Raw genomic sequence first — 19,067 nt, forward strand, 5'->3', positions numbered from 1 at the left:
ACCCTTCTGGACCTTAATGTCTTATTGTTAATAAAGGATAGGAATTATATAATCCCTAAATTGGCTTTTCAATAATACAAGTTCCTGTGAATTTAGGAAATTAAAATGTAAACAATAAAATGTTTGCCTCTCAATTGGCAAATATTAAATAAATAATTCGCAGGTTGACAGATTTCTAAACTGTGAGCAGATATGTAAATTAGTACAATCTATTCATAAGGCTCAAACATGTGAGTTGAGCATTGTAATTCTAATTTACAAGGATTTTTATTATAACTAGTTCATTGTCCAATTTAAACATTGATTCTATGTTTGGGAAGTGTTAGACCCTGTCCTAGGTGATGCACAGGTATAACCTGATTCAATTCTTGACCACAAATGTGTGAAGTAGACACATTAGTATAACCACATTATAGATGGATGAGATTATAGTTAAATAGATAGCTTCATGTCTGGATAAAAGGTAAGTGTCAGGATATTAACTGAAGCAGTTTAACTCCATAACCCAAGCACTGAAGCACTGTATTAAGCTCTATTTTACCATTGTATAAAGAAGAATAGCATGGCCTGACCTGTGGTGGCGCAGTGGATAAAGCATTGACCTGGAATGCTGAGGTCGCTGGTTCCAAACCTTGGACTTGCCAATTCAAGGCACATATTGGAGTTGATGCTTTCTGCTCCTCCCCCCTTCTCTCTCTCTCTCTCTCTCTCTCTCTCTCTCTCTCTCTCTCTGAAAATGAATAAATAAAATCTAAAAAATAAAAATAAAAAAAGAAGTATAGCATGAAGCAAAATATAGAGTATGAATCCATGGTAAAATTCAGGTGGAAAATTTTCAGAAATAATAGGTGAGAATTAATGTTGAAGGGATGACAGTAGAAATGGAAAGGAAGGAGATCACATATCCTGAGATATATCTGGAGAATGAATGAATTGAATGTGGAGAGAAACAAAATAAATTAAAGGGGTTAGTTAACAATGATATTAATAATTTTAATAATGACACAACTATTATTTATTAAGAGCCTACTAAGTCTCAAACAATGTTAGTCATTTAATAAACAATTTTACAAATAAACAGTTTTTGATTAGCAGACATAATTAGGTTGGATTCAATTTTAAACACATGGGGTTTGAAGTGCCCAAGAAACATTTTTACTACTGAGATATCTACAGGGACTGCAGATGGGAGTGAATGATGCAGAATGAATCAGAGGGGAACCTACATGAGACTCCTCATCCTCAAGAGAAGCAAGAGTTTCAGAAAGCACAAGGTTTCAATGGTCTCTCCCACTACCCCCTAACTCAACTTCAATTTTTTTTTTAAGTTACAAAAGAACTCACAGTATACCTAAAAGAAGTCACCTCTTTATTTTATGTATGTGTGTATGTATGTATTTTTCTGAAGTTAGAAGTGGGGAGGCAGAGAAACAGACTGCAGCATGTGCCCGACTGGGATCCACTTAGTAGGCCCACCACAGGGCGATGCTCTGCCCATCTGCCTGCATCGCTGGTTGCTCTGCCCAATGGCTGCAACCAGAGCCATTCTAGTGCCTGAGGTGGAGGCCATGGAGCCATCCTCAATGCCTGGGCCAACTTTGCTCCAATGGAGCATTGTCTGTGGGAAGTGAAGAGAGAGATAGAGAGAAAGGAAGGGGGGAAGGAGGGGAGAAGCAGACGGTCACTTCTCCTGTGTGCCCTGGCTAGGAATCGAACCCATGACTTCCACACGCCAGGCTGACACTCTACCACTGCGCCAACCTGCCAGGGCTTTATTTTTATTTTATTTTATTTTATTTTATTATTTGTATTTTTCTGAAGTGAGAAGCAGGGAGGCAGAGAGACAGACTCCCGCATGTGCCCTACTGGGATCCACCTGACAAGTTTCCTAGGGGGCGATGCTCTGCCCATCTGGGGCGTTGCTCCATTGCAATTAGAGCCATTCTAATGCAGAGGCCATGGAGCCATCCTCAGTGCCCAGACCAACTTTGCCCCAATGGAGCCTTGGCTGCAGGAGAGGAAGAGAGAGATAGAAAGAAAGTAGAGGGGAAAGGGTGGAGAAGCAGATAAGCACTTCTTCTGTGTGCCCTGGCCTGGAATTGAACCCAGGACTTCCACAAGCCAGACCAACACTCTACCACTGAGCCAACCAGCCAGGGCTTTACCTCTTTATTTTTTTTATAATTGATTTTTCTCATGAACCTTCACTGACTAGGTTTGACTAAACATACAAACAGGAAAACTATTTTAAAACATTCCTACTACTTAAACAGTGTATTTGGGGGGAGGCCTACATTATAATATTTTTAAAAATATAAAAAAAGCAGAAAACATCTTATTAGGGCTTTGAAACACTCATTCCTTTTTGAATATATATTTGATTTTTCAAACATTTCCCCACTCATGCATATGTGCACACATTTTTTTTCAGTGAATATTTAGGTGCATGAGAAGACATGCCATGTCCTTAAAGGAAAAAAAAAATAGAGACCCTCAAACCTACATAGAATCTGCTAGATTCTCTTAACTAAGGGTATATTCTCCGTAAGTGTGCTTACCATTTTGTCTGCTGGCATTACAGTTTACGGCTATAATGGTACAACTGCTCATCTATTCTCGTTCTTCTTAGACAGATGTTGGTGCCACTACTTATCCAATTTTGTCTCATCTGAGCTCCTGTAATTGCACCATAGCTTCTGCATGTCTGCCACATGCCTCATGTTGCCTGGCTTAACTGTGCATGCCAATATATTGCCATGAGGTTGCCTTACTCTGTGTTACTATGGTTTACTCCATGGAAGGACTAGTGCTATTACATCAGCTATAATCTGTGCACCAGACCTCTAAGAGAACTCAGGACCCTTGGGTCTTTTCTACACAGAGAAAATAAGTATGGCTTGGGAAATAGAATGACCACTGTTTTGGTTTGACTGGAACTAAAGTTTTTCCAAGAAGTGGGAATTTCAGTGCTAAAACTAAAATAGTTCTATATAAACTAAGATAGACGATTCATCTATAGAGAAAGCCTCTCTCCAACAGTGCCATGTTGTAGTGGACGCGTGACTGTGGTTGCTCTAGGCTGGCCTGAGATTGACATGCGCAGTGGTCTCCTTTCAGAGACCCCTCTGCTTTCAGGAACCCCCTCAGTGTTTCTAGCACAGCTCTCTCCTCTGGCACTTTGGCTTAGAGAAGGGTGGTGTAAAGCCAGTAGCCAGGGCCACCATCACAGCAGCTCAGCCCATGCATGTTCGCATTGGATTCAGACAGTCGGTAAAGAAACAATGGAGCCAAAAACTGGTGGGCCATCATCTTTAATCCTAGCTTGCACCCGACGGGCAAGTAAAAACACACACTGGGCTCCAAAACACACTCACATTCAGTGCTCACAAAGCTACTGACTTATCCGAGTTTCCTAGAATCAAAGGTTTCTAGCTCACCAGACTTTATTCCCCTCTGTTCCCCATCTCCTTTCTTCTCCCTGCACAAACTCTGCACAAACTGGCTTCTCACTCAACACTCCACCATCTTGGCTGCTTCTCCTGGCCTCCTCCACGTGGACTCTCTCTGCTCTTCTTTCTGCTCTCTCCTCTAATGATAATCTTAGGAACCAAGAGAGCAAGCTCCCATTCTGCCCCCACTTTATAGTGTAGAAATCAAAACCTTTAATCCAATATACAAAATAGGGAAGTCTCTAATACAAAGTCACTTATCTGGGACATGATGGGATTGTACCACCCCACATCAAAAAGGGTGGGAAAGGCTTAATCCCAAAACCAAGCCCCAGGCTACAAGGATCCTGCCTGCCCACAGCCCACAGAGACACACATTAATATCACCTGGGCAACGGCCTCCACATGGGCAGCACCATCTTTAACAAAGTGAGCATAATATATTTTATCTGCCCAACAGGTGGACTTCCCATATGCTTTACTTTGCTGGCAAAATGGACTCCTTTCTTCTCCAACAATCTCTTAGGTAGAAGGTTTAAAGTGTGTTTGTTTGTGTGTTTATTTTCTCTCTCTCTTTTTGTATACTTAAGATTTTTCTTAGATCACTGATGAAATAGGCTGGGTATTTCCTCCTTCCAGGTCACAGCCTTTCTGACTCTCACCTCCCAGCTAAACCTGAGCAGAGATTAGGGAACCTGAGATAAAGGTAGCCTTCTTGATAAGGAGATCTGGTGTGAGAAGTGTTTCAAAATCATTTTATCACAAATAGCCATTCTTCTGCATAGAAACTAATATATCTCAGATGCTTTAAAATATAATGTTGAATGTATCAAGGTTTTGAAAATCATGTTATATTAAATGAGAAAAGGCTCCTGAAAAGATGACGTAGAAAAGTTCTTCTCTTGCTACTTTTATTACATGAGTTGGTTTGTGATGGATTAATTAAATTTTAAACATCTAGAGAATATTCTGTACTTCTAAAATAGCTGTGAATATTTGTTGTTCTCAGTTAGACTTATATCAGCACCAGGCCTGACATCCATTTATATGATCGGTGCCATGTGGCCAATAAAATTTCTTAATATTCTTTAAACCATATGGCATCTCTCTTTTTTAAATTACCTCCAGTGCTGTAACTACTGGGGGTATAGGTAACATAGCACATCTACACAGGAATATAATAATTTATAATGCATAGAAGTGGAACATAAATTCTGTTTTGTGAGTTTTTGTTCAACATTGTTACCTGCTCTAACCTACCGTTGATTTTATCCCTATTGGATTGAAAGCTTCTGGAAGACAATGTGACCCCTGGAGGAGAAAGCACATGGAATGATGGAAAGATTTTTTTCAACGTTTTCTCTATAGTATATGAGACAAAGAGGTAGGGCTTAGAGTAGGACTGCAAAATCTAAGCAAGGTGCTGAACAACTTGATAACTAACCAAGATCAATATTTTAATGCAATATTTTTTAAAAATCAAAATTAATGCAAAAATTCATGACATAACAAATATTTACACTTAAGGAGGGATGGGACAGGCATTATGAAGCTTTTCTTCTGTCTCAGGCTGTCATACAGCTCCGTATGGCACTATGTAGTGTTGTTTAAGGAAGGACTTGCTGCCCAGCTGCAGGGTGTCAGCTGTCAGCTCCTGCAGTCTCTGCCTAAACTTCAGATCCATGTCTTCTTACCTGAGGTCTTATCCTTCCTGGGCTCTCTACACGCATAAATGAGTGAAGTGGAGGTAGAAAGATCCAGCCATTTTGGCTCAAGCACAGAAAATACTAAGGCACCATTTTCTTCAGAACTCCTGCTGGACTGGAGGCTTTAACTCCTGTGCATCTCAGACTGTCTTCTTCCTCTGTGCATTCCTGTTTCTTTCACCTTCCTTCACAGGAGTTGATCCTCAAAACACCTTGCACCTCAACCTCTAACTTAGCATCTGTTCCAGAGACCCCAGCCTGTGATGGTGATGTAGTCTTAAAGCCTGCCTCATTTAGGCACCATGGTTTTGATTAAAATTGAGTTTGCTTGTTCTAGTTTCTTTTCTTAAAAATTTAAAGAGGTTGTTATATATACAGCTGCCAGTAGAATGGCAAAGGACAATAGACAAGTTTCAAGCAAATGACTGCATACATCTGTAGTCAGAACAAATAAAATAAATAATACTCAAGTAATACTCTGCCATAACTACAGTGTCCTTTCATTTTTGAAGATCAGTCCCACCTTGGGGTATATAATTAAAGCCCTGTGCTTAGATTTGTTACATTACTAATTCTCATGGTTATGGGTCACACTTTTTTTATTTTTGTTTATATTTTTCTTTTGCTCCCTCAATTCATCACAAGATTCTGTACCAGACTAGTTATACACTATATGATTCACTATTTTTTTTTTTTTATGTTTTTCATCTTTTGGAAGCTGGAAACGGGGAGGCAGTCAGACAGACTCCCGCATGCACCCGACCGGGATCCACCTGGCATGCCCACCAGGGGGCGATGTTCTGCTCCTCTGGGGCGTCACTCTGTTGCATCCAGAGCCATTCTAGCATCTGAGGCAGAGGCCACAGAGCCAACCTCAGCACCTGGGCCATCTTTGCTCCAATGGAGCCTTGGCTGCGGGAGGGGAAGAGCGAGACAGAGAGGAAGGAGAGGGGGAGGGGTGGAGAAGCAGATGGGCGCTTCTCCTGTGTGCCCTCGCCCGGAATCGAACCTGGGACTCCTGCATGCCAGGCCAACACTCTACCGCTGAGCCAACTGGCCAGGGCCTGATTCACTATTTTGACAAGTCAGAATTTATTCAAAATTTTTTAATAAAAAAGTTTTGTTGTTTTTTTTGTTACAAACACAGGACTTCATTAGCTGCATTCCTATTAGTCTGATTATTTCTTCTTCTTTGTAACTGTTGCATGAAGCTATCTATGCAAAATGCTGAAAATTTAGGAGATATTTTTTCCTCCAAATGAAAATATGTTTAGCAGGCCAAGAAACTTCAGCATCTCTCTTTTTTGAATGACCAAAAAAAGGGTTCCACAGGCTTCTGACAAAATTTAAAAGTTTGTGGTTTGTTTTTTTTTCTGATCTTAAGGCAGGAAAAAATGTGGTTTGGTCTGAGTCACTAGCAAGTTTTTCTCCATGAGATAAAATCTTCTTTACATATGATATTATTTCCTCTCTCCCTCCTTTCTTTCTTCTTCAACTTCAGAACCCTGCCTTACCTAAGATTCTGCCCCTCCCAAGTTGGCCATATTTGGGAAATGCTGAATTTTACCTTCTACATTTCAGCCTCAATGGAATTTCATCATTAGTTATTTTGTGCTCACCATATACAAATTTTATTTGTGTCTAAGTAGACCAGAATACCAAAATCACTGGCCTGAAATTTAATATATTTTGGTTCCAATTTTCATTCTACTGCAAACTCGGTGCTTGTTGTTGACTAATTACTTCTCTTTCTGGTTTTCAACTCTTTCTTTCCATACATGAAGACATTTGCTGAAATATTGTTGAAACTTTCTTTATCAAAATCACAAAGCTGAATAACACTATCCATTGTACTAGTACCATTGTACTACCTACTATCCTAGAATGGCACATTATAAGCCATGCTTTAAAGAATTGCATATGCAATTTTACAGATTTAGTGAGACTATGGATATATTGTGAGGGTTATTGAGTAAGCTATGGATATGATTACTAAGGTTATTATTTAGTAGCCAGATGGCCTTGAACATATCACACAACCTCTCAGATTCTTAGTTTATTCATCTGTGAATGAAGATAAAGGGGATAATAATAACTCACTTGCATGGGCTTTGTGAATATTTGGAGACCCCATCCCCAAAAAAGTAATTCATGGCTTATGGTAGTTACTGTATAATTGTTAGCTATCATTATCACTGAAAAATTTATATTTGTCAGTCCATTTTCTTAAGTTAACATTTCTGCTTAATTATATTTAGTTTCTGACTTCATGCATAGGTATTAATTTGTACAACTCTGTAATTTATAAAGCGCTTTGAGCTGTCAAAGAAAAAATTATGAAAGTAAGGGCATTATTATTTATTGCACTGATGTGTGAAAGCTCAGTTGTCCCAGATACATTCATCTTTAAGAAAATATAAACTTCAAAATCTACATGAAACCTATAAATGAACATTTAAACACTGACAATTTATAATTTTTCACTGTTCTGTTAAAAATAAATTAATAACAAAAAGTTAATGTAAGAGAATTTATGATATGATTATAAAATGCTAGAATTCAATCTTAAATTGTGTTAATCTCTTGAAAATTAAATATAGAAATTTAAAAAATATTTATTTATAAAATTAAATTTAACAGGGTGACATTGATCAATAAGAATATATTTGTATCAGGTAAATATTTTTATAGCATTTGAACTGTTGATTATGTTTTATACCCATCACTCAAAGTAAATCATTTTCTGTTACCTTATATTTGTCCCTTTTTACATCCTTCCCCCCACCACCTCCTCTTTTCCCCCTCCGCTACATCCTACCCCCATCCCCTGGTAATCACTTCATTTTTATCTATGTCCATAAGTCTCAGTTTTACATCCCACCTATGTGTGAAATCATGTAGCTCTTAACTTTTTCTGATTTACTTATTCACTCAGTATAACATTCTCAGGGTCCATTCATGTTGTTGTAAACGGCACTATGCTATCATTTCTTATGATTGTTTAATATTCCATTGTATATATGTACCACTTTTCCTTATCCAATCCTCTATCGAGGGACACTTTAGTTGTTTCCATGTCTTGACCACTGTGAACAATGCTGCAATAAACATGGGGGTACACGTGTCCTCATGTACCAATGTTTTCAAGTTTTAAGGGTAGACAACCAGTTGAGGGATTGCTGGGTCATAGGACAGTTCTATTCTTAATTCTTTGAGCAATAACCATAATTTCTTCTATAATGGTTGTACTAGTTTACATTCTCACCAGCAGTGAATGAGGGTTCCTTTTTCTCCACAGCCTCTCTAACACTTGTTAGTACCTGTCTTGTTGATAATAGCTATTCTAACAGGTGTGAGGTGGTATCTCATAGTTTTGATTTGCACTTCTCGGATAGCTAATGAAGATGAGCATCTTTTCATATATCTTTTGGCCATTTTTATATATCTTTTGGTGGTATCTCATAGTTTTGATTTGCACTTCTCAAATAGCTAATACAGATGAACATCATTTCATATATCTTCTGTCCTCTTGGCAGAAGTGTTTGTTTAGATCCCCTCCCCATTTTTTTTTTTTTTTTTTTTTACAGAGACAGAGAAAGTCAGAGAGAGGGATAGATAGGGACACACAGACAGGAACGGAGGGAGATGAAAACTGATCAATCATCAGTTTTTCACTGCGACACCTTAGTTGTTAATTGATTGCTTTCTCATATGTGCCTTGACCGTGGGCCTTCAGCAGACCGAGTAACCCCTTGCTCAAGCCAGCGACCTTGGGTCCACGCTGGTGAGCTTTTGCTCAAACAAGATGAGCCCACGCTCAAACTGGCGACCTCGGGGTCTCAAACCTGGGTCTTTCCACATCCCAGTCTGATGCTCTATCCACTGCGCCACCACCTGATCAGGCTCCTCTCCCCATTTTTTAATTGGATTGTTTGCTTGTTTGTTGCTAAGCTTTGTGAGTTCTTTGTATATTTTGGACATTAACCTCTTATCAGATATGTTCTTTGCAAATATCATCTCCCATTTAGTTGGCTGTCTATTTTTTTTAGGGGTGTGTGTGACAGAGACAGAGAAAGACAAAAAGAGGGACAGATAGGGACAGACATACAGGAAGGGAGAGAGATGAGAAGCATCAGTTCTTTGTTGTGGTACCTTAGTTATTCATTGATTGTTTTCTCATATGCACTTTGACTGAGGGGCTACAGAAAACTGAGTGACCCCTTGCTCAAGCCAGCAACTTTGGGCTCAAGTTGATGAGCCTTGCTCAAACTAGATAAGCCCATACTCAAGCTGGTGACCTAGGGGATTTGAATCTGGGTTCTATGTGTCTCAATCTGATGCTCTCTCCACTGCACCACCACCTGGTCAGGCAGCAATCTATTTGTTTTGTTGTCGGTTTCTTTTGCTGTGCAGAAGCTTTTTAGTTTGATATAGTCCCCTTCATTTATTTTTGCCTTTACTTCCCTTCCCTTTGGGGTCAAATTCATAAATTGTTCTTTACAGCCAAGGTCCATGTGTTTAGTACCTTTGTTTTCTTCTATGTAATTTATAGTCAGATCTTATATTTAGGTCTTTGATCTATTTTTAATTAATTTTTGTATAGGGGGACAAACTATAGTCAAGTTTCATTCTTTTGCATGTGGCTTTTCAATTTTTCAGCACCATTTATTGAAGAGGCTTTCTTTTCTCCATTGAATGTTTTTAGCTCCTTTGTCAGAGATGATTTGTTCATTTATATATGTTTTCTTTCTGGGCTCTCAATTCTGTTCCATTGGTCTGTATGTCTGATTTTCTGCTAATACCATGTTGTTTTAATTATTGTAACTCTATAGTATAATTTGAAGTCAGGTAGTGTGATACATATGGCTTCATTCTTTTTCCTCAGGATTGCTTTGGCTATTCAAGGTATTTTATGGTTCCATCCAAACCTGATAATTTTTTGTTTTATTTATTTTTAAAATGTCATTGGGATTTTAATGGGGATTACACTAAATTTGTATATTGCTTTGGGTAATATGAACATTTTAACTATGTTGAGTCTTCCAATCCATGAACATAGAACATTTTTCCATTTTTTGTGTCTTTTTAAATTTCTTTCAATAATGTTTTATAGTTTTCAGTATATAGGTCCTTCATACCCTCTGTTAAGTTTATTCCTAGGTATTTCATTTTTTGTTAAAATTGTAAAAAAATTGTGGTTTTCTTTTTTTTGCTTATATTCCAAAGTTTCATCATTAACATATAGGAAATCAATAGACTTTTGTATATTGATTTTGTATCCTGCAGCTTTGCTATATTGGTTTATTGTTTCTAATAGTTTTTTTAGTGTGTGTGTGTGTGTGTGTGTGTGTGTGTGTGTGCAGTCTGTGGGGTTTTCTATATACAGGATCATGTCATCTGCAAAAAGTGATACCTTTACTTCTTCATTCATGATATGGATGTCTTTTATTTCTTTCTCTTGTCTAATTGCTCTGGCTAAAACTTCCAGAGCTATGTTAAATATGAGTAGAGAGATAGGGCAGCCTTGTTTTGTTCCTGATTTTAGAGAAAAAGCCTTCAATTTTTTACCATTTATTATGATACTAGCAGATAATTTATCATATTTGGCCTTTATTATGTTGAGGTACTTTCCTTTTATTCCAATTTTATTGAGTGTTTTAAACATAAAGTGATGTATTTTATCAAATACCTTTTCTGCATCTATTGATAGGATCATATGATTTTTGTTTTATGTTTTGGTTGATGAGGTGCATTACATTAATTGATTTCTGTATGTTGAACTATCCTTGTGCTCCTGGAATGAATCTCAGTTGATTGTGATGTATTACTTTTTAATGTTTTGTTGTATTTGATTTGCTAGTATTTTGTTAAGGATTTTTGCATCTGTATTCATTAGAGATATTAGTCTGTAGTTTTCTTTTTTTGCGTTGTCCTTGCCAGGTTTTAGTAAGAGGGTTATATGTGCCTCACAAAATGTGTTAGAGGGTATTGCTTCTTTTATTTTTTAGAAGACTGAGAAGGACAGGTACCAAATCTTTGAATGTTTGGTAGAATTCAGTAGTGTAGCCATCTGGTCCTGGACTTTCGTTTTTTGGAAGATTTTTGGTGGTTGTTTCTTTTTCCTCCCTGCTTATAAGTCTATTTATGTTTTCCATTTTTTATGACTCAGTCTAGGAAGATGGTATATTTCTAGAAATTTATCCATTTCTTCTAGGTTGTTGAATTTGGTGGCTGTGACAAATTCATTTTTTAGAAGTATGTTGTTTAATTTTCACATTTTTGTGCATATCTTTACTTCTTTTTTTGCAGTTGAATTCTAATTTCAAAGCCTAATTGTCAGAAATATGCTCGGTATTATTTCAATCTTCTTGGATTTGTTGATGTTAGTTTTGTGGTCCAAAATATGCTCTATCCTTGAGAATGTTGCATGCACAATGGAGAAAAAGTATAATCTGATGTTCGGGGATGAAATGTCCTATAAATGTCTTATGTTCATTTGGTCTACTGTGTTTTTTAACGTCAATATTTCTTTATTGGTTTTCTGTTTTGATGAATAATCTAAAGCCATCAATGGTATGTTGAAATCTCCAAGTATTATTATGCTTTATCTATTTTGATTTTTAGATCAGTTAGTAGATATACATTTTGGTGCTCCCTAGTTAGGTGCATATATATTAAGAATTTTTATATCTTCTTGATACAATGTCTGCTTTATCATTATGAAATGTCCATCTTTGTCTCTAGTTACCTTTGTTGTGTGGAAGTCTTCATTGTCAGATATGAATATGGCTATGCCTACTTTACTTTTTTTCTGAAGCTGGAAACAGGGAGAGACAGTCAGACAGACTCCCGCATGAGCTCGACCGGGATCCACCCGGCACGCCCACCAGGGGGCGATGCTCTGCCCCTCCGGGGCATCGCTCTGCCGCGACCAGAGCCACTCTAGCACCTGGGGCAGAGGCCAAGGAGCCATCCCCAGTGCCCGGGCCATCCTTGCTCCAATGGAGCCCCGGCTGCGGGAGGGGAAGAGAGAGACAGAGAGGAAGGAGGGGGGGTGGAGAAGCAAATGGGCGCCTCTCCTATGTGCCCTGGCCAGGAATCGAACCCGGGTCCCCCGCACGCCAAGCCGACACTCTACCGCTGAGCCAACCGGCCAGGGCTATGCCTACTTTTCTTTAGATACTTTTTGCTTAGAGAATAATTTTCCACCTGTTGAACCTGCAAGGACAAAAGTAGTCCTTGCAGTTTAGATGTGTTGCTTGAAGACTGCATATGGATGGGTTTTGTTTTTTGATCCAATCTGCTACTTTGTGTCTCTTTATTGGTTAGTTGAATTTATTTAAATTTAGGGTAATTATTGACACTTGTGGATTTCCTATAGCTATTTTATGTTTTGTTTTCTGGTAGCTCTGTTTCTTGTTTGGTTATTCTCTTTTGTGTTTCTGACAGTTGTTTATGTTTGGTGGTATTTATTACTTCTTTCCCCTGTTTCTTTTTCTTTTTAAGTTGTGTATTTTGGTAGTGACTCTTTCATGGGTTGTTACCATTAGGTTATTAAGAAAAAAAATTCATATGTATAAAAGGTCTTTGCTTTATGAGTGCTTCTGCACTCCACCTTACTTTGCTATTGCTGATCTTTATCCTCTCCCCTTTTATGTTATTGTTGTCACAGATTATCCTTGTTTTTATTGTGACCTCATTGGAGCTTTTACTTGTGGTTTTGATTTATTTTGTTCTTTGTGTCTGGTGAAATAACCCCCTTGTGTATTTCCTGCAGTGGAAGTTTTCTGGTGATAAATTCCCTCAGCTTCTTTATGCCTGTAAAACTTTTTATTTTTATTTCATTTATAAAGGATAACATTGATGAATATAGTATTCTTAGCTGGTAATTCCTCCTGAATTCCTTTCAGTACTTTGAAATTTTGGGTTCACTCTCTTCTGGTGTGTAGAGTTTCAGCTGAGAAGTTTGATGATAATCTAATGGGCTTTCCTTTATATATTATGTTCTTCTTTTCCTTAGCTGCCTTGAGGATTCTTTCTTTGTTGTTGATTTATGACAATTTTATTACAATGTGCCTTGGAATAGGTCTGTTTGGTTGAGGTAACCTGGCATTCTGTTTTCTTTTTGGAATTGAGGTGCCAACACTTTCCATAAGCTTAAGAAATTCTCATCATTTATTTTTTTGAATAAGCTCTCCATTCCCTTTTTCTTCTCTTCTTCAGATATACCCATTATTTTTATATTGCTCTTTTTGATGGAGTCAGACAATTTTTGTAGTGTTCTCTCAGTTTTTTTAATTCATGAGTGTCTCTCCTATTCTCTTTGTAGCATCTTTATTTGCCTCCCTTCAATGTCACTGATTCCTTCCTCTACCTAACTTGTTCTATTAGCTAAACTTGCTACTTCAGTTTTCAATTCATATATTGAGTTCTTCATCAGTTTTTAAAGTTTTAATCTCCTTGGTGAGGTGTTCATTTTGTTTTCTGAACTCATTAAGTTGCATATTGGTGTCTTCTCTCATCTTATTGACTATTTTTAGAACTTCAATTTTGAATTCTCTATCATTTAATTCCAAGATTTCCATGTGATTAAGATTTTTTTTTCTGGAAACTTTTTATTTTCTTTCTGAATTACATCTCTGTCTTGTGTAGCTATGTTATTTGATTTCTTCTTTTTTGATAGCATTTGAGAATGGTGTTGTTAAGAACCCTAACAAAAACAGAACTAAAAACCTGAAAAATGAAAATAAATACAATAAAAAATATAAAAAATTATGACATGTAAAAAAAAGAGCCACAGGAAAAAGTTTGAAAACAAAAACAACAACAAGTAAAACACCCACAAAAGATAGGAATAAACAATATAAAAATTAAAGAAAATAAAATTCAAAGGAGAAAAAGAACAGAAAGAATAATAAGAAAAAAAATACAGAATAAAGAAAATATAAGAAAACAAACATAAATTCTGGTTTTGAGAGGTTTATTCTAGTAGATGTCTCTGTATTACAAATTTTAGCTCTGTGAAGTTCCTGGACTGTTTTCCACTGAGATGTTGCTGTCACAATAATGTAGGAGGGGCTTCAGTCACATTGGTGGGTAAGGCATGTTGGGAAGGCTTATTGTTTTGGCTTTCTGACTCTAATATGATCTCAGGCTTCCAGGCACTCCTCCTCATGTCTCAACAGACCAAGTGATCAGATGCAGCACACATTTGGTTTTCAAGGGAGAGAATGGCTCTGGAGAGCTAGCTGTGGGGTTTGTCTCTGCTGTTCTCTATACCATAAGGTGAAGAAGGCAGGATCTGGGAGGTTGGGGGCTACACTTTAGTTTCTCTGTCTCTGCCAAGTGTGAGCTGCAGGCAGACAATGGGAACACTGGCCGTGACCCCACACTCTGGTAACTTTGGTTTATTTCTCCATCTTCCCCTCTATCTTACTGCTCCTCTCAGCAGAAGGAGATGCTGTCTGGGGAAGGGGGCTAAGTGAAAGAGTGAATAAACTGAGCAAAAAAAAAACAACTCATAGACACAGGCAACAATATGGTGATTATTGGGGAGAAAATGGGGTGGGGGCAGGTAGAGAAGGGTAAAAGGAGAATAAATGATGAAGGAAGGAGACTAGACTTTGGGTGGTGAATGTAATACAATACAATATACAAAAGATATATTATTAAATTGTACACTTGAAACCTATATAATTTTACTAAACAATGTCAACCAAATAAATTTAATAAAATTATTTTTAAAATTCTTATTTGTATCATATACATTTTATATTGCATTCTTATCTTTAAAGTTTTACAAGCTACAAATACAAATAAATATTATTAATCCAAATGGCTAAGAGGTATAAATAATACCAGTGAGATAAAGATCCTGTACCCAATTTTTAATTTAAATATAATTTAAATGTTTTTATTAATTTAAGATGGCAATTATTCTGAATTGTTTGTTCATTGTACCCTTGTATTGCATCACTTTTATTTTGTCATAATTTTATCATATTTTTGTGGTGAAGATGTATATTACTACACATTGATGATTAAATGTTTAATAAATTGTATGTCTTAATATTTTGTAATATATATTTGTTTTTTTCACTTTTTAATAAATTTATATCATTCATTTCTGCACATAAACCTTTGCTTCTATTTTTAAATCCTTGGTTTATAATTCTAGAAACAAAATTAAGATATTAACATATATGTATTTTTTTATGCTTGCTGATACAGTGTGCTTAAATCACTTTTTAGAAAAGTTTGTGTTTCCTGATCAGGCAGTGACACAGTGGATAGAGCATTGAACCGGGACGCAGAGGACCCAGGTTCAAAATGCTGAGGTCACATGTTTGAGTGCGGACTCATCCGGCTTGAGCACAGGATCACTGGCTTGAGCGTGGGATTATAGACATGACCAGATGGTCACTAACTTGAAGCCCTAGGTTGCTGGATTGAGCCCAAGGTCACTGACTTGAGCAAGGGGTCACTCTCTCTGCTGTAGACCCCCAGTCAAGGCACAGCTGGGAAAACAGTCAATGAACAGCTAAGGTGCACAAGGAAGATTTGATGCCTCTCATCTTTCTCCCTCCCTGTCTGTCTGTCTCTCTCTCTGTCTCTGTAACACACAAAAAGAAAAATTTGTGTTGATATTCAGCATAGTGCTGTGATTAACTAGGTGTAATGTTTAATCAGCTCACATAAGTTAAAGCCTCAATTTACCTTTGGCTAACTGCACTTGGACAATTTCATGCTTGGTCTGTGCCTATTTACTTATTTAATTATTTTTGTACAATGATGCTAATAAGTACCTACTTCATTGGGATCTTATGAATATTTATTGGAGTAATAGAATTTGTATAAATATGCTGTATTCAAATACAATAACTACTTGATAAACACCAGTAACAATTTGTATGTACTATACTAATAGTATACCTCTGTGAATATTAATTTATGTTTTATAAAATGTTTGCTAATATTCTAAGTGAAATTATACTCTCAATTTTTATTACTTTGGTAATTATTTATTTTTATATATGTATTATTAGTATTATTTTCACACCAGAAATCTATGCTTATTTCATTGATATAATGGGATATTTTTAATCTTATAAACTAATTAACTCCTTAATTATCAAGAAACTTAACTGGTTTATGCAATACATTTTGCAATTGTTTCTCCCATTTTATAATTTCTCATTTTGGTTTTTTGTTATATGACATAGATTTAAAATTTTTTCAATGTAATAAAATATTGAATCTTTTTCTTGACTTCTCTCACTGTTTTAACTTATAGAATGTAATTCCTCATCTTGGAGAAAATCAGTCTAGTTTTTTTTTTTTTTTCAATTGAGCAATTTTATTTTCAAAAACAGATATACCAGGAATCTATTGTGGTCTAAGTTAGCATGTCATTTATATCCCATATTAGTTCCAGAGTCTTAAAAGAAATTCTAGGGTTTTGCAGTAAAGAAAATGCTTGATGGAAATGATCAGGATGTCTTTTTCAATAACTAGAGCTCTCATTTATTTCCCTTATTGCTATTTATGCCAGACTTAAGGATGCCAGGCTTACTTTGTTAAGTGCAATATTGGCTACTGAATTTCAAAATGACAGACATTCTTAATTACATGAAGAATATACCCTTCTATTTTCAATACATGTAGCATTTTGAATAGAAATAGTTGTAAATGTTATTGAATTTCTATATGACACTGTTAGCTATATCTTTCTGGAGGAGATGTCTGAAGTATGTGCTACATTGAGTTTTTGAGGATAATACAAAATAAACATTTCAGGTATTTGCTAATTCTATGTTATTAGCTAAGGTTTTGAAACTAATGTCCTGGGTTTTGGCTTACATCATGTTCTTTCACAAGCTAGGCTAAATTATTACTATTAATTTTTCTGTACAATAATATATATTAGGGAAATGATGATGATGATAATGACAATTATGATAATGAGTATAATTAAACTGACTGAATGTTTACTATATGTTTTTCTTCCATACTTGGTTTACATTTCTGTAGCTATTCTCTTTCTTTTATTTCTTTTGATAAGATCAAGGGCAGAGTTTTATCAAATTCTCTGGTCACATAATCTGGAAATCTTTACAAATCTAGTTTGCTATTTAAAAGGCGAAAGATTTATGCGATCTGAAGAGAAACGAGAGCATTAGTTTGCTATTTAATTACAAAGTAAGACTGGAGTTGTTGAGTCTTGCTTCTAAGATTATTTGAGCAAATATAAAAATTTTGTGATTATATTGCAAAGTCATTTAAGACAATATCCTTCCAGTACAATGTTCAAAAATAAGGGATGATTAAAGATAAACTCTTCTTGCCTGTCCAGGTGGTGGCACAGTGGATAGAGCATCGAACTGAGATGTGGAGGACCCAGGTTCAAAGCCCTGAGGTCGCTGGCTTGAGCGCAGGCTCACCAGCTTGAGCATGGAGTTGCTGGCTTGAGCATGGGATCATAGACATGACCCCATGGTTGCTGGCTTGAACTCAAAGGTCACTGGCTTGAAGCACAAGGTCGCTGGCTTGAGCCCAAGATCACTGGCTTAAGCAAGGGGCCACTCACTCTGCTGTAGCTCCGTGGTCAAGGTACATATGAGAAAGTAATCAGTGAACAGCTAAGGAGACTAAGGAGCTGCAAGAAAGAATCGATGCTTCTCATCTCTCTCCCTTCCTGTATTTTTGTCCTTCTCTCTCTCTGTCTCTGTCACAAAAAAGAGTTTAACTTTTCCTCCCTAGAGTAACAGTAGTGCTTCTGATATTAGGTGAGTCTTAAGACACCTCAATAGCATTATAATTTTTACTTGCAAATTAAAATAAGAATTGACTAATTGATTTGTGGTCATAGAAATGTTAACACATCTCAGATGATTGAAATTAGGGGACCTGAAAATGGCACTAATGGAAATATTTACAGATATGAATAAATGGATATGTTTAATCCTTCCCCTAGGTATAAAAGAATTTAAAAGTTAATGTGTCTCATTTTCTTTGTTGAGTGAAGAAGGATGGAAGCAGCAATTTAAAAACTGAAACAAAGCATTTTCTTCCTCCAGGCAAAATGAAGTATCAGGAAGCTGACTTACCAACTACCAGAAACAATATAAAAACCAGATAAATATATAAAATGACATTTTTCACAACACTGAGCATTAGGTAGCTAGGGACAGAAAATTCTGAGAGAGTATATGAGTTCTCCCAGCTTACACAGTGAGGAAGTTTCTAGGATGTGGCACCAAAGATTTGAAGGAAGAAGCAAGGCAGAGTTTGTAGAATATCTGAGTTGAGGACTGTTCAGAGTAGAATAACAGAAAGGAGAAATCCACACAGAGACAGAGCGTTGAGATCTGTAGAATATCCCCTTCAAGAATTAAGTTCCTAATGATCAGTCCATGTGAATGAGACACAGTGCCTGAGGCCAGACAGGACCAAGATAGTGACTGTTTTCATCAGCCAGATTGGAAAAACCCATAATTGAGACAAGCATTGAGCTGAGTACTTAGAAAAGTCTTGCTCAGTAATGGAAATAATTAGCCTAATACTGCTCAGGATCCAACTAACAATTTATAAAAGGAAAGGTCAAATTGTTCCCAAGGATCTTAACTGCATCTCAGAACAAAGATCAAGAGATTATAAGAATCCAAAACTGCCTAACATACAGCAATGTAAACTTTGCAGTGTCTTAAATCAATTAATAATGATCACGCATACAAAAAAGCAGAAACATATAATCCATTATAATGAGAGAGATCAGTAAATAAAAACTGGCCTAGACCTGCCATAGATATTAGAATTATCAATAAAAGAATATCAAACAGACACTCTACCAAAGAGTATATACAGATGATAAATAAACACATGAAAAGATGTTTAATATTATTAGTCATCAGGG

The sequence above is a fragment of the Saccopteryx leptura genome, chromosome 8 (genome assembly GCF_036850995.1).
Source record: "Saccopteryx leptura isolate mSacLep1 chromosome 8, mSacLep1_pri_phased_curated, whole genome shotgun sequence".
NCBI lineage: Eukaryota > Metazoa > Chordata > Mammalia > Chiroptera > Emballonuridae > Saccopteryx > Saccopteryx leptura.